This window comes from Castor canadensis, chromosome 11 (genome assembly GCF_047511655.1).
Source record: "Castor canadensis chromosome 11, mCasCan1.hap1v2, whole genome shotgun sequence".
In the NCBI taxonomy this organism is placed as follows: domain Eukaryota; kingdom Metazoa; phylum Chordata; class Mammalia; order Rodentia; family Castoridae; genus Castor; species Castor canadensis.
The window spans coordinates 45530996-45545683 of NC_133396.1; the positions used below are offsets into that span (position 1 = coordinate 45530996).

The 14688-nt window shown below is 45.4% G+C and overlaps 1 protein-coding gene across 1 annotated transcript in view; it reads left to right on the top strand.

Annotated features, from left to right (window-relative positions):
- The window catches only part of Abr (ABR activator of RhoGEF and GTPase), a 181070-nt gene that overhangs the window by 1666 nt on the left and 164716 nt on the right, over positions 1–14688 (top strand). The gene's annotated exons all lie outside the window — the stretch shown is intronic.

Genomic DNA, 14688 nt, shown 5'->3' on the forward strand with positions numbered 1-14688 from the left:
ATGCAGGATGCTCTCCACCTCCCCTCTGCCGACTTTTCCCCTTCCTAGAAGGCTGCTCTGGGTCTGTCAGCTTCCTAGGAGCCTGGGAGCCTGAGAGGAGGAAGAAGGCTTGGAATCATAGTTTTCAGCTGGCCTGGTGCCCAGAGATCCTGTCTAAGCCAGTGCTTTCAATTGATAAAGGAGGAAGCTGAAACCCAGAAAGATTAAGTGGTTGAGCAGGTGAGCCGAGACCTTCCCTAGGGCCTCTGTTGTTTCTCTTCATAGCTGCCCTCTTTTCTGAGGACAGGGGCTGATCTCAGTCATCTTGAATCCCCTTTTGGTGGTTAGCACAGTGCTCAGTAGATATTGTCCAAATAAATAGAAGACTGTGTTGAACTGAACGGCCACCAGGCTCTTCATATGTCAGGGAGTATTTGTGAGGTAAAGGGGACAGGTCAGTGGGAGTGTGAGGCAGCTTGTTACTGACACTTTCCTGCATCTAGGGACTGTCAGGGTCCCCTCTGCCATGCTGAAAGCTTACAGTGATGTCAGATTGGGTTGAGCTGCAGCCTGGAACTTAAGATGCCTTTTTGCTCATGAAGGGGAAGGTGGGGGGAAGATATCAGCAATGCTGGGATTGTTCCAAAATCTCCATTATTAGATCTTATCTGGGTGAGTTTGCATTTGAATGAAAAACTGTCCACTTTGCTAAAAGCACATTTGGATGGCCCATCAAGTCATCTGTTTTGATCAATTACACTTATTCATTAGCAGAGATTGGCTGCTTTTCCCACAGGTAATGCTTTTGCCACCCTTGCTAGCAACATTTTTATATCCCCCTTTAATGTAAAGCAAGAGTCAGAAGATTTCACTCTAGTGCTAAGTTTGAAATGCCATCCGTGGAGGCTACCCAAGTGGTCCCCGCTGCTTCAGAGCTGCCTCCAATCCCATTTCCCCTGAGACCCACATCAATCACTCTGTCAGGTGTGCCCAGGATACTGATCCCACCCCCACCAGGAGTCATTCTTAATTCTGACAGTGGACTCCTCTCCCCAGCAGACAAGGCATCTTGGTGCAAATTAGAAACCAGCACAGCCTTTGGCCTGAGGAATGGCAAAAGGTGCCCCCTCTGTGTAGGCCAATGATGAAAAGATTCTCCATATGGCTTTGGCTGGTGGTGCCAGGGCTGAATTTCAGGCCCCATTCAAACCCTGTTGTGTAGGAATATCACAGCAGGATATGGAGGCCCCGCCTCCTCTCTCCCAAACCTCAGTGAGGTGGGGTGGACTGGCTCATGCATGCATATGTGCCCACATATACATACTCTCCTACACTTGTGGGTGCATGAGCCCAGCCATACATATGTGTGCATGGAGAAGGAGACTTCAAACATACCAAGAGGCACTGAATGGAGTGATTAGGGGCAGAGGTTTTACACTGTGGACGCTGCTGAAGTCATTGCAACAAGCAGTGAAAGCATCATGAGGCCTTCCTTGGTCTTTCCTGCCTTATTTTTCTACATAGCACTCATAAAATTGCCACTCAGATGCTGGGTTTTGCTTATATAAAATTTTTTTTTTGGCAGTATTGGGGTTTAAACTCAGGACCTCACACTTGCTAGGCAGGCACTCTACCACTCGAGCCATTCCGCCAACCTTTTATGGTTGGGTATTGTGGAGATAGGGTCTTGCAAACTATTTGCCCTGGCTGGCCTTGAACCGCGATCCTCCTGATCTCTGTCTCTTGAGTAGGTAGGGTTACAGACATGAGCCACTGGTGCCCAGCAATATGTTTTAATGGAATGAAATAAAATAGAAAACATCGGGGGTGCAGTATAACTCAGGGATAGAACACCTGCTAGTATGTGCAAGGCCTGGGTACAAACCCTGTGGAAAGGGAGGATAAAAAGAAAGAAAAAAGGAAACATTACAGTGTAGTAAAGGTGTTATTCTGTTTTAAACAGAGTTGAAACTCTGTTTCAATTATATATAAATGGCCAAGGGTGGCCAAGTTGGTGCTGATGTAGAAAGTATTTCATGCTGTGGGCTGGCCAGAAACATTTAAAAGTATTACTAAGAGTATGATCCCTAGAGCCAAGGTGATGGCACATGCTGGTAATTCCTGCACTCCAGAGGCTTGAGGTAGGATAATCAAAAGTTCAAGGGCTGGGCACGGTGGCTCACACCTATAATCCCAGCTACTCTGGAGGCAGAGATCAAAAAGATTGAGGTTTGAGGCCAGGCCAGGCAAAAAATCAGCAACATCCCATCCCAACCAAATAAACTGAGCGCAGTGGTACATGCCTGTCACCTCAGCTATGTGGGAAGCATAAATTGGAGGATTGCCGTCTAGTCCAGCCTGCAAAAAACAGGAGATTCTATTTGGAAAACAATTAAAGGAAAGACAGGGCTGGGGGCATGGCTCAGGTGGTAGATTCCCTGCCTAGCAAGCACAAGGCTCTGAGTTGAAACTCTAGTACCACCAGTAAGTAAATAAATAGAAGAAAATGTTTAAATAGTTGAGTAGTATACTGGCTCATAGAGATCAGAAGGTGTACACGTGCGTGCATGTGTGTGCACATGTACATTATTAGAGTCTTCTTTATCACTGAAGTCCCCCTCAGACCCCAGACCTACTGAAGTCAACCATGAGAGCTGCCGCCCACCTGTGGGCTCCTGGGTGGGCCTCACAGGTAGCAGACCATCTGCTGGATTTAGACTTCCTCCCTGAAGCTGGGCCCTCCCGGCAGATACAACTGCATATCCACATGTCTCACTCTTGGTTTTTTTTTCCCTCGTGTGTTGGCACGCTTCTGTGCCACCCCTGCTGCAGGAGTTGAGTGGCATGTCCGTCTTGGAGCTTGTGCATCCCTTCTGCAGCCCGTGTGTCTGCACTCCTTGTGGTCCAAACCAAATGCTCTCCTCTAACAAAGTCCAGGGGTTGCTTTTCAGAACTCAGCATCCTTTGACTACCAAAGACTTCATCTGAGATTCTAGTTTCAGTTCAAATGACAAAGGAAGTATCATTAATATTTTAAATTTGTGACATTTTCTCCTTGCATTAAACTTTGCTCAGTGGAGACAAGTGCCATTTTTGTCCACCCTTGGAATTCATTTATCCATCCATCCCACTCAGCAAGCATTTACTGAGCTCTTATTTTGTGTGAGGCTGTGTGCAGGACTGAGAGGGTTCAGATTAGTGACCTGGCTTCATGGTTCTCACAACTTTTCTGTTTTTGGTGGGGTTGATGTTTGAAGTTGGCTTCAAGCTTGCAAAGCAGGTTCTCTGCCCCTTGAGCCACATCTCCAATCCATTTTGCTTTGGTTGTTTTGGAGAGGCGGTCTCTTGAACTGTTTGGTCAGGGTGGCCTCAAACCATGATCCTCCTGATCTCAGCCTCCCAAGTAGCTAAGATTATAGGTGTGAGCCACCTCCACCCCTCTGAGAAGCAACTTTCTGTTGAGGGACTACTGTTAAACACCAAAGAAGAATTGCTATTTAGAGCCTGAGGGAATTCAAGATCCTAGAACAGGGCTGGGCACACCTGAAATCCTAGCTACTCAGGAGGCAGAGATCAGGGGGATGGGGGTTCAAAGACAGCCTCTGGCAAATAGTTCTTGAGATCCTATCTCAGAAAAAAAAAATCACAAAAATGAACTGGCAGAGTGACTCAAGCATGAGGCCCTGTGTTCAAATCCTAGCACTGCCAGAAAAAAAAAAAAAGAGCCTAGAACTGGAAGAAATCTTAGAGTTGATTCCAGACAGATAAGGACCCTGGACACTGAAAATAACCTAAAGCCACATGCTCAGGGCCCCCAAGGTGGAGCTTCCAAGTCAGACAGGTCTGGGCTCTTTCCATTGTGTCCCAAAGCCTCATTTTTCCTGGAGTTTTAAGCAGAAGCATCCTGTCAAAGTCCTGATGACAGAGCAGCAGACCGCCTCATAGTTTCATAGACACCTTGGCAGGTAGGAGTGATTAGTCCCATTTTACAGGTGACGACGCTGAGGCTCTAAGAGGTACAGAAACTTGTCAGAGCCCCACAGCTGACACAAGGTAGAGTCAGTCTACAAAGCTGGCACTTTTAGCATCAACCTGTAATGCTGTCCTCGGCCAGCTGTAGCTGTACAGTGCCAGTCTTCTCCACTTGGGACACTTGGCTGTTGGAGTCTGCCAGGTTGCTGATGGAGACATTTTATTTTTAATCTTCATGGGAAATGCATTTCCTACTAGGTACTCATGTTTCCCAGATCATTTGTAACCTGATGGATTATTCCCCCTTCCCGTCAGTGATTAATGAGATTTTTCCTACAGGAAGAACTCCTTGTATTCAGTGAATGTGTCCGAATAACTTAATTCAAAGTATTAAATTTCTAGCCCTAGCTGTGATAGAGTAATTTTTTCCCCCAGTTTCTGTTGTGGAGAGATATTAAAAAACTATTTGAAGCCAGGTGTGGTGGTGCATGCGTGTAATCCCAGTACTAGGGAAGGTGGAGGCAGGAGGATCATAAGTTCTAGGCCAACATGGGCTACAGAATCAAACCCTGTCTCAAAACAAAGCAAAAACCTATTTGAGACACATAAGTCGGTGACTTGCTGTGGTTCATTGGTGACCAAAGTTGACACTGGGTCACTCTTTGCTCGGCTTTTCAATGGTTGCCTCCTTCCACCTCTCACCCCACCATCTCACCCCCATCTACACCTCATGAATGCTTCACTGCCAGCCAGAAGGTAGTGGGTGGGTCTGTTTAACATGCCTTCTCCAACCAACCCTGATTCCTCTGGTCTAGTACTTTTCTGGGCAAGAGGCTCTTCACAGGCCAGAGGTGTGGCCCAAGTGGTAAGTGTCTGCCTAGCAAGCAGAAGGCCTTGAGTTCAAACCCCAGTATCACTATAAGAAAAAAAAAAAAAAAGCAAAATAAAGAGACTGTTCACAAAGCAATTGGCTCTGTCTTTGTCTCTGAATCTTTTCATTTTAGTGGGTTTTTTGTTGTTGTTGTTGTTTGTTTTTGTAGCAGCACAAGCGTTTGAACTCAGGGTCTCACACTTGCTAAGCAGGTGTTCTTACGACTTGAGTCACTGTGCCAGCCCTTTTTCTGTGATGGGTATTTCAAGATAGGGTGTGGTAAACTATTTTCCTGGGCTGGTTTCAAACTGCGATCCCCCAGATCTGTACCTCTTGAGTAGCTAGGATTACAGGTGTGAGCCACTGGGGCCTGACTAAAAAGTCAAGATCTTTATACATTGTCTTGGCTTTTAAATAATGCTATTAACACTTTCCTTATCTGAAAATAGGGATTGTAGCTGCGACAAGATGGGGTTACCCAGATTGCAGGGTTGTGATAATAACATTGGGCAAGTTACTGACCTTTTCAAAGTGTCTGCTTCTTTGTCTATAAAACGGGAGTGGTAATAATGGAAGTGTATCATAGCTATGTGAAGACCAAATGAGATAACGTATGGAAAGTACATAGCACAGGCCTGGTACTAGGCATTTCGTAGCTCTTAGATGGTGTAATTATGCTAACTGTCAGATCCAGGGACTTCCAGGTGACTGCCCCAGGCCACTGCTCATATTTGCATTGTTTTGTTTTGGTCCTGGAGATGGAACCCAGGGCCCTGAGTGTGCTAGGCAAGCACTCTCCCACTGACCTGTGCTCTCAGCCAGGTACTCGCATCTCTTCCCTTTCTCCCTCTTCCTGCTTATCAGTCCAGAGGTGTTTTGTTTCTTTGGAGGAAAACTAGCTTTCTTGGTCCTCTGTGCTCTCTGGTCCTCCTCTGATTGAGCCCTCTTTCCCTGACATCTGCAAAGCCATTGTCTGACTTCTTAATTCCTACTCTCTACCCGCCTGTTTTCAGCTAATGCTCTTTCATGCTGGTGTATTTCCTTGTGCTCTCTCTGGCATTTGAAATGCCCTTCTATCTCTTCTTCTCCAGTTCCAAAGCAAATCCTTCCTTTAAGGTCCATGGAAACTAGTATGGGTTAAGATGTGGGTTTGCTGCATGTGATGAGACACCAAAGAATGGCTTAAACAAGATAGAGGTTTATCTCTTGTGGTAACTCCATGATCAGCAGGAATTCAGGCCTTGTGATCTTTCTGTTTTTCTGGCTGAAATGTTGTCTTATGATCCAAAAGAGCTGCTGGAGATCCAGTCATCACATTTATGTTTCAGACAGAAATTAAAACAGGAAGAAGAGCCTAAGATTGAGTGACAGCTGTTGGTCTGCCTTTTAAAACTCATTCCTAGAAGTCTTTCTTTATAATTTCTGTTTTTTTTTATCTTGTTAGCCACCTCTAGCTACAAGGGAGGTTGGGAAATACAGTATTTTATCTGGGCATATGGCCACTTCAAGTAAAATAGGGGCTCTGTTACAGGGAAAAATGGAAGAATTGATGTGGAGTAGGCAACTAGCAGCCTCTGGCACAAGCCTTTTCCAATAAATCCAACCCATCTTGTGGTTCTTAGAGTGAGCCCACACTACACAATTGTCTTCTTATTGTGTCATCTATTAATTCATTGACCCAGTGGACAAATAACAACAGAATCGCTGCTCTACACAGGGCACGGTGTCTTTTATACATTTACTGTGAAGTGATGCTCTCTAGCTAAGAGCTTAGCTGGTGCCTTGAGAGCAGGGACCATGGTTTAGCCTTCATCTATCCTCTCTCACAATGGCATCTTTCACAGGGCTGAGGCTACGGCGAGCACTGGGTAAGTACCAGGATGACTTTAGAATAGTCACCAATGAGAAGCTCAGTGAGCAAAATCACCTCCCTGCCTTGGCTCTGTGCTAGAAAATTCTGATTACATAAAGCTGTTTTGGTTCATTCTGGTGTGGAGGAACCCATAGCAAGGAGGGTGGGGCATGCATTGTAGCCATGGGGACATGTCCAGGTGTCACCGCCAATCTGACTGTTTTGGACACTGGATTCTGTTTGTAGAACAAACTAGGATTATAAACAGGGGTCTGTGCCCACCTGGCTTCCCTTACCAGCGCTGCACGTAGCTGTATTTACACCATGTGACTCCCTGTCAGTTCTGCACAGTGGCGCTGCAGAGCCCTGCAGTCTTCCCGCAGTGAGCGGCTCCCCATTTCTGTTCTGTCTTCCTGTCTGATTCCTACTCCAGTCTCCCCGTTTGAAGGGAAGTTGCCTGGAGCTGATGTCACCTCCCTAAATACACTAAAAAAGTGTATTGACACCCAGGAGGGAAGGAACTAGAATATCTTTAGCACCCACTGTCTGTCTGCAAGGCACAGCATGAAGTGCCTTCCTCACACTGTCACAGTTACTATGCAGAACAGTTCCCTAAAAGACCCACTCTCATTCTGGAAACTGACCCAAGATTGCTTAGTGCTAAGTGCTAAGCTCTTTTACCTCTAATTTTTAAAATGAAATAACTTTTATTGAGAGAGAATTCACGTAACAAGGTGCAGTCATGTTTTTTTAGTATATTTGAAAGTTGTGCTATCCTCCACCATCCTATAATTTCAGATCTTTGTCATGGGTGGGGTGGGGGGGTGTGCAGACCTCTGCAAAACAGTGCCATCTGGTTCCTAATTTGTAGTGATTTAGAATAATGGAAGCAGACACAGGGGGTGAATAGCAGGGCTAGTTTGAAGGAGATATGTCCACACAGGGTCAGTGGCCACTTCAGCAGCTTCCTCATCAGTGGGCTGATCCTGGGGCCTCTTTGTATGGCTGGACGGAGAGGCTGCCTTGATCCCACTGGGCCCCATGCCACCTGTCTGTACTTCCTGAACTGGGGGCATAACGTCCCAAACTTGAGGCCCCTTCCATGAACTCCCCTCATTCATGCCCCAAGCTGTGGTTGATATGGCGACAAGGGACTTTATTCTGACCAAATTATTTTGCAGCCTCACAATGTCATAGTGTCTGGCACATGGGAGTGTTAAATAAGTGTTCTGAGGACTGGATGCCCCCCACTCCTGGCCTAAGCCACCACAGTCTCCCATTGTTCTGCCCTTACCTTTGCCCTCCAGCCCCATGTAAAAGTCAAACGCTTGCTCTACACTCCAAGTCAAATCTCACACTCCTCCTCGTATTCTTCAGTGCCTCTCTGTCACCTATGGAGTAAAATCTGAGCCCTTTAGATGCAAATGTGCCAAGCCATCCATGAATGGTGGCACCCTCATCCGCCCCCTGCCACCCCATGCATGCACACACATCATGCCCTACTGATGACTGACCTGCTTGTGCTTCCCAACACACTGTGCACACCCATTCCTCTCTGCATTTCCCTGGAATCCCATCCCGACATTGTCCGGGGACAACTTCCTTTCCATCTTTCGGGTAAGAGTGCACTTGACTGTAATTTGATTCTGCGGAAAATGCAATTCCACAATGGCTATGTTAGGCAAAAAAGCAGCCCCCAAAGTGGCCCACATCCTAGTTCCTGGAACCTAGTCCCTGGAATCTGCAACGGGACTTTACAGATAAGATCAAATTAAGGACTTTTATAGGGAGTGATTATCCTGCATTATTTGGGTGGGCCTGATATAATCACAGGGATCCTAAAAATGGAAGAAGGAAGTAGAGGAGGTCAGAATGATGAAATGTGAGAAGGACTCAGCTCATTGTTGCTGGCTTTAAAGATGAAGAGGCCACAGCCAAGAAATGTGGATGGTCTCTGGAAGCAGTAAAAAAGCAAGAAAACAGATGACTCCCCTTCCAAAGATGGTGATGAACAGCTTGGTTTTATCCCAGTGAGACCTTTGTCAGATGTCCAGCACAGAGAGGATAAGATAATTAACTGGTGTTTAAAGCCACTAAGCCTGCTGTCACTTTTGTTTTGGCAGTACTGGAGCTCAAACTGAGGGTCTTGTACTTGCTAGGCAGGAGCTTTACCACTTGAGTAACTTGCCAACCCTGCTGTGATTTGTTAGCAGTTGGGAAGGACAATGATAGCATAACTAGTTTTGTTTTTTTGGGAGGAGCAGTTTCTCCCTGAGGAGGACCTCACAGTTGGGTTTGCAGCAGCTTTGCTAGTGGGAAGATGTTTGTCATCCTGCTTGTTACCTCACAGTTTTGTTTTTGGGTTTTGTCTGCTATATCGCCAGGTGTGTACTGCTGTTTCAGGGAAAGGAGCAAAGGACTCAAGTTGGTCACACTGGCTGACTGTCCCCTTAAAAAAGAAAAAATAAATGCTTCCCTGGAAACTCTACCTAACAACTCCTACTTTCATGCTATTGGGCCAAACTGGGTCACGTGTCCATCTTTAGCTGCAAGGGTTTGGGGGGGGGGCATCAGGAGTGTTAGCTATTTTGCAACTACTGTAAAGAATGGTTGCAGAGGTGTGGCTGAAGTACCAAGCCCAAAGTTCAAACCCACCAAGAAAGGAAAAAAAAAAAAAGATACTGGAGAAGCAACTGTGAATGTCAGCTTTTGAAAAACCAGCCCAGTGTTGGTGCCACATCCTTCCCTGGACTTTGCACCTTTGCTCATTTGACTAGTTGTATACCTGATTTTAAATCATTTGCCTCTTTGTCACCCTACCCACCCCTGTGTGTGCGTGTGTATGTGTGTGTGTTGGAAGTGCACCAAATCTTTCAACTCTAGCATCTCTGCCTCTAATGCAATGCTGACATGTTGAATTGATTGAACAAGTAATAATTTAAAAAAGAATGATTGTGCATTTTCGAGTGAGCATTTGGGGGATTTGTAATACCCAGGCAGGTTATTAGCGTCCCTAAGCACTTAAAGACCTTTTTCTTTTTCTTCTCTTTCTCCTCCTCATCCCCCTTCTGTCCTTCTCTTCCTTATCTTTATCTTCATCTTCATCACTTCTTCTTTCTCCTCCTTCTTTTTCAGACCAGTAGGAATGCTTCATAGGAAGCATTCTAGAACATTGATTTGCAAGAACAATGGTGGATTTTTCTCACTGAGGCCTTTTCAGACATCTCATGGCCCTGGAATTTTGATGCGTCCTTCTAGCTTCCTACCATGTCCCTCTACCATGGCCACTGCGCCCAGTTGAGAATCCCTCCTCCTGGTGGGAATGCAGGAAAAGGCTAATGCTGTAGGCCCTCTCCAACTAATGGAGATCTAGCTTAGTGATTAGGACTATAAAATAGATATTCTGGTCCCCATTTGATATCTAGGAATATAAGTAGGATCACATTCCTAGTTCCTTGAAATCTTTTTTTTTTTTTGGTGCTGGTATCGAACCCGGGGTCTCACGCATGCTAGGCAAGCGCTGTACCACCGAGCTACATCCCAGCCCTCCTTGAAATCTGCTGGGACCATTTGCCTAGTTCTGACCAGTGAGTGTGAAAGGAACTGATGTGCACAACTTCTGAACCAGAGCACCTAACGCCAACACGAGACCCTTCAGAGCTCTCTTCCCTCTGCCACTGTAATGCACTTTGTTCCACATGGCAGCTGCTCTGTCAGCCTGGGGCTGGAGGGAGGGGCAATGCAGAGCAGAGCTCCTCATTGGACGTGGAGCATGAGCAAGCAAGAAATAAACTATTGTTATTTTAAGCCACTGAAATGTTTGGTGCTTGCTGTTTGTTACTGTAGCACTACCTAGTGTATGCTGACTGATACAGATAACTGATTTTCATTCAGACAGAAGAATGACTCTTCTGAAACTCAAAAGTTTTCTTCAAAACCTCTAAGTTGCTTTCTCACTAAGGCAACTGGTAACCTAGCTGCTTATATATATATATATATATATATATATATATATTTGAGAGGTGAATCACACGAAAGTGAAAAATAGTACTGGAAATGGCTAAATTGTTTCACTGTTGTTTAGTTTTCCTTTAGTTCTTCCTCCCTTCCTCTCTTTCTCTCTTTCTCTCTTCCTCTCTTCCTTTTTTTAAGCAAGGTCTCTCTGTGTTGCCCAAACGAGCTCTCTTTCTAGTTTGAGCCTTAAACTCCTGGGCCTCAAGTGATCCTCAGGCTGGAATTAAGCCATATCCCCCTTGTACCTGGCTTGTTTCACTATTGTTTTATTAGTGATTTGCTAGGAGGAATTATAAGACCACATACTAGGCTATGCTTTTTGGATACAAAGCAAAGGCAAGAGGGAGGCCAGGTGCAGTGACTCAAGCCTATAATCCTACCTACTGGGGAGGCAGCAATCAGGAGGATCAAGGTTTGAGTCCAGGCTAGGTGAAAAGTTCATGAGACTTCATCTCAACCAAGGTGCAGTGCATGTCTGACATTCCATCTATTTGGGGAAGCACACATAGGAGGCTTGCTGTCCAGGCTGGCCTGGACATAAAGCAAGACCCTATCTCATAAATTCCCAACACAAAAAAGGACTAGTGGAGTGGCTCAAATGGTAGAGCACCTGTCTAGCAAGCATGAGACCCTGAGTTCAAATCCCAATATCACACACAAAAAAAAAAAAGCAGGAAAAACACATTCATCAGCAGACTCTAGTGAGGTCCAGCACAGGCTTCTGATGTCATTCCTTGTCTGTGGCCTTATAGGAGTGCTCTCTCATTCTCTCCCTCCCTCCTTCCCTTCTCCCCTAAACTACAAAGACTTACCTGGAATATCTCTGCTGAGATAAACGTTTGAGCCTCAAGGTTTGAGAATTTTATGGGGCTGGTCACAGAGACATATCCTGCTATGCAACCAGCCATGGCAACCAAAACCAAGGACCCCAGGCATGAAGTGAAACCGATACACATCATCAGTTTTGAGGGCTGTTGAAGGAATATACAAGCCATTATAGAAAAGTCTGAGACTGCAGGTGCAAAATCACTAAATCACTAACACAGTGGAAAGGATCCTAGAAATAAAAACCATGAAAACCTATTTTGTGCACGTCATTGATCTAGCAGTATATTAAGTTTGCTTGTGAGGGCGGAAGGCCTAAATGTCTGATTGCCCAGCTCTCTGAGAAAATGAGATTTCTTCGGGGATCTTCCACGTTTGGAAGTGGATGCGGTTTTCAAGGTCCTTGTCTGTTAATTAGATTTCAGGGGCCATCCTGACAACTGACTTACCACTGATAGCATTATGTCCAGTCCTAAAGAGCAGACTTGGAGGGGCTGAAGGCTATTGTTCCTCGCCTCCAAAATAAGGTGATTGGACTAAATGATTTTCCAGGCCTAAATTTTATAAACTGTGGTACAAGTAAGGTTAAGAGCCTGGCTTTGAATCAGAGGAACCTGGGTTTACAGCCAGACTGTAGGTCATTTGTTATTTTATGCCCTTACCCAAATTACTTCCCCTCTCTATAGATGAACAAATTTCTTTTCTAAACAATAGGGGTGATTATACATCACTTAGTATTGTAAAGATTAAATGAAGTAATTATAGAAAGCAGGTGGCACGGGGTCTAGGGTCTAGTCAGATCTGTGTGAATACAAATAGCCATTAGTGTGTTGGTCAAGGTTGTGCTGTCTGGAATCACATTGCATGGATTCTGATCTAAGCTGTGCTGTTTAACTGCTATGTGAACTTGAGTAAATTACTTGATCTTTTTTGTGCCTCAGTTTGTTTATCTGTAGAGTGGGGGCAACAGGTGATAATGTAATATCAATGTCTAACTAAATTGGCTAAAGATTAAACAAATCAACATATATCTATAAAGCACTTTGAACAGTGCCTGGCACATACAGTAAGCACTCAATGCATGTTAGTTAATCTTATTATCACCGTCATTACTAGTTTAGCCATTTGCATTGCCAAGATAGACTACAAGGGTAAAAAATGGTATCTTGTTTATCTTGTTGCCTGGTCATATCCTTAATTGAAACCCAAGGCTTCTGGAAGTCCTGCAGTTTGAATAATCCAAGATGCAGAGCATCCAATTACAGATGCCTCACAGCTGCAGCCTGGAAGGAAGGTGAGACCTCAGCCCTGCATGGGGGCTGTGGTCCTATTATGGAGAGAGCCCTGCTTTGTATGCAGCCTGCCTCGCCTTATGCTTGGCTGCATAATTGTGCCTTTTTGTCTTATTTTAAAGCATCTTGAGGAATCTGGAGCCCACTCCTGCTGAGAGCAGTGAAAGCCACAGTGTGCGGCATCTTTAATGAGCCTCGCTGACACTCATGGCCCCACGAAGGCAGCCAGACAGGAGCAGGCATACAGGCCAGACTGGCATCCCTTAGAGCATAAACCACTATGCCAGATTTTATGATAGGACTCTCCCTGCACATGGGTCCCCCATGCCTGTCATTGTCTCAGAAGGGCATGGAGTTGCTTCTTGAATGCTGGGCTTGTTGGGATGTGGGATGATAGTGCTAAAACAAATTAATTATTCATATTAGTGGGCCCAAGGGAGCTGTTATTCACTAAGGGAATCTCCCCTCCAGCCTGGAACAGAATCCACCCAGGGCCTGTGGGCAGGCAGAAGACAGCTTCCAGGCTCAGTGTTTGGGCTGCAGAAGATTAAAATAAAATTGAATCATTTTGGAATCTTGGGATCTTTCATCAAAATCTGTACTTCTAGCTTTTCATAAGAGATGGGAAGATGAACAGTACATGTGGAAAGCATCAGGTGAATGGTCAGTCCTTCAGACTGGATAATCTTCCTGTCCTTCCTGATTGCCAGCCTCCTTCTTCTTCTGACATCTTTACCCACTGGCACTGAGAGTACAGATGGCAGCGAGCAGGGCTGGGCTGCCTGGCTTTGCACCCTGCCTCTGCCCCTTCCTAGCCGTGTGACTTCACACTTCTCTCCAATCCCTGCTGGCCTCACTTTTCTCCTCCACAAAACAAGCTCCCAAATCTGTGAGAACTGAATGAGTGAATATCAGTGCCTGCACACAGTAAGTGCTTTTTAGGTCAGTGTCTACTAATATTACACTACATGCCTAGTGTGCATAGGCATTTGGGATTATACTCTCTGGGTTCAGGAGTTTTCCACAGAAGAAAAAAATGTCTTTCTTTCCTAGTGTGCCTCTGAGCTCACTAATAAGCCTTTGCTCTTTCCCTAGTCTCCCCCGCCCCCATCTCAGCTTTGGAATGTAACGATTTGAGTAGCACTGCCACTGTGACAAACCCACTCCAACATTCCAGTGGCTATACCTTGGGTCACACAACAGTGAGCACTGGTGCTCCTAATGAGCAGATTTTCTCCTCACGGTCGCTCAGAGCTCTGGCTCCTGCACTCTCATGGACCAGCCCTTCCTCAGGCCCTGGTGGTTCTCAGCTTTTAGACTAATACATTGGGGAGAGAGAGTGAAGACACACTTTCTTCTTAACTCTCTGCACCCAGAAGTGGTTCCCATTTCTTCTGCTCATCTCCCATTGGCAAGGACCAGGCATATGTCCCCTCTGAGATGGAAGGGTCCTGGAAAGTGCAGCCCCAACTGGACAGATGTTCCCCAGAAACTCAACTTCATTCTGGGGAGACACTTGGGCAGATTAGATTCAAGCAATATTATTTCATCTGAATTTTTCATTTGGAGGGAAATACCATTGTGCATATACATTGAAAAAGCTGCTAAAATAGGGGAGGGAAAACATTTATAAGCACAATTTTCATATCCAATTTTTTTTGTGTATGTGGTGCTGAGGATCAAACCCAGGGCCTCACACTAGGCAAGTGCTATACCACTGAGTTACATCCTCAGCAACTTTGTTCAAATCTTCTTGCATTATAGACATTTGGCATTGGTTTTGTTAAGGGTGGGTAATTTAACTTGGTAAGGAATAATGTACATACCAAGGTGGCAGTTACCCATGGAAGGAGAAGGAAGGAGGGAGGGAGGGAGGAAATTAA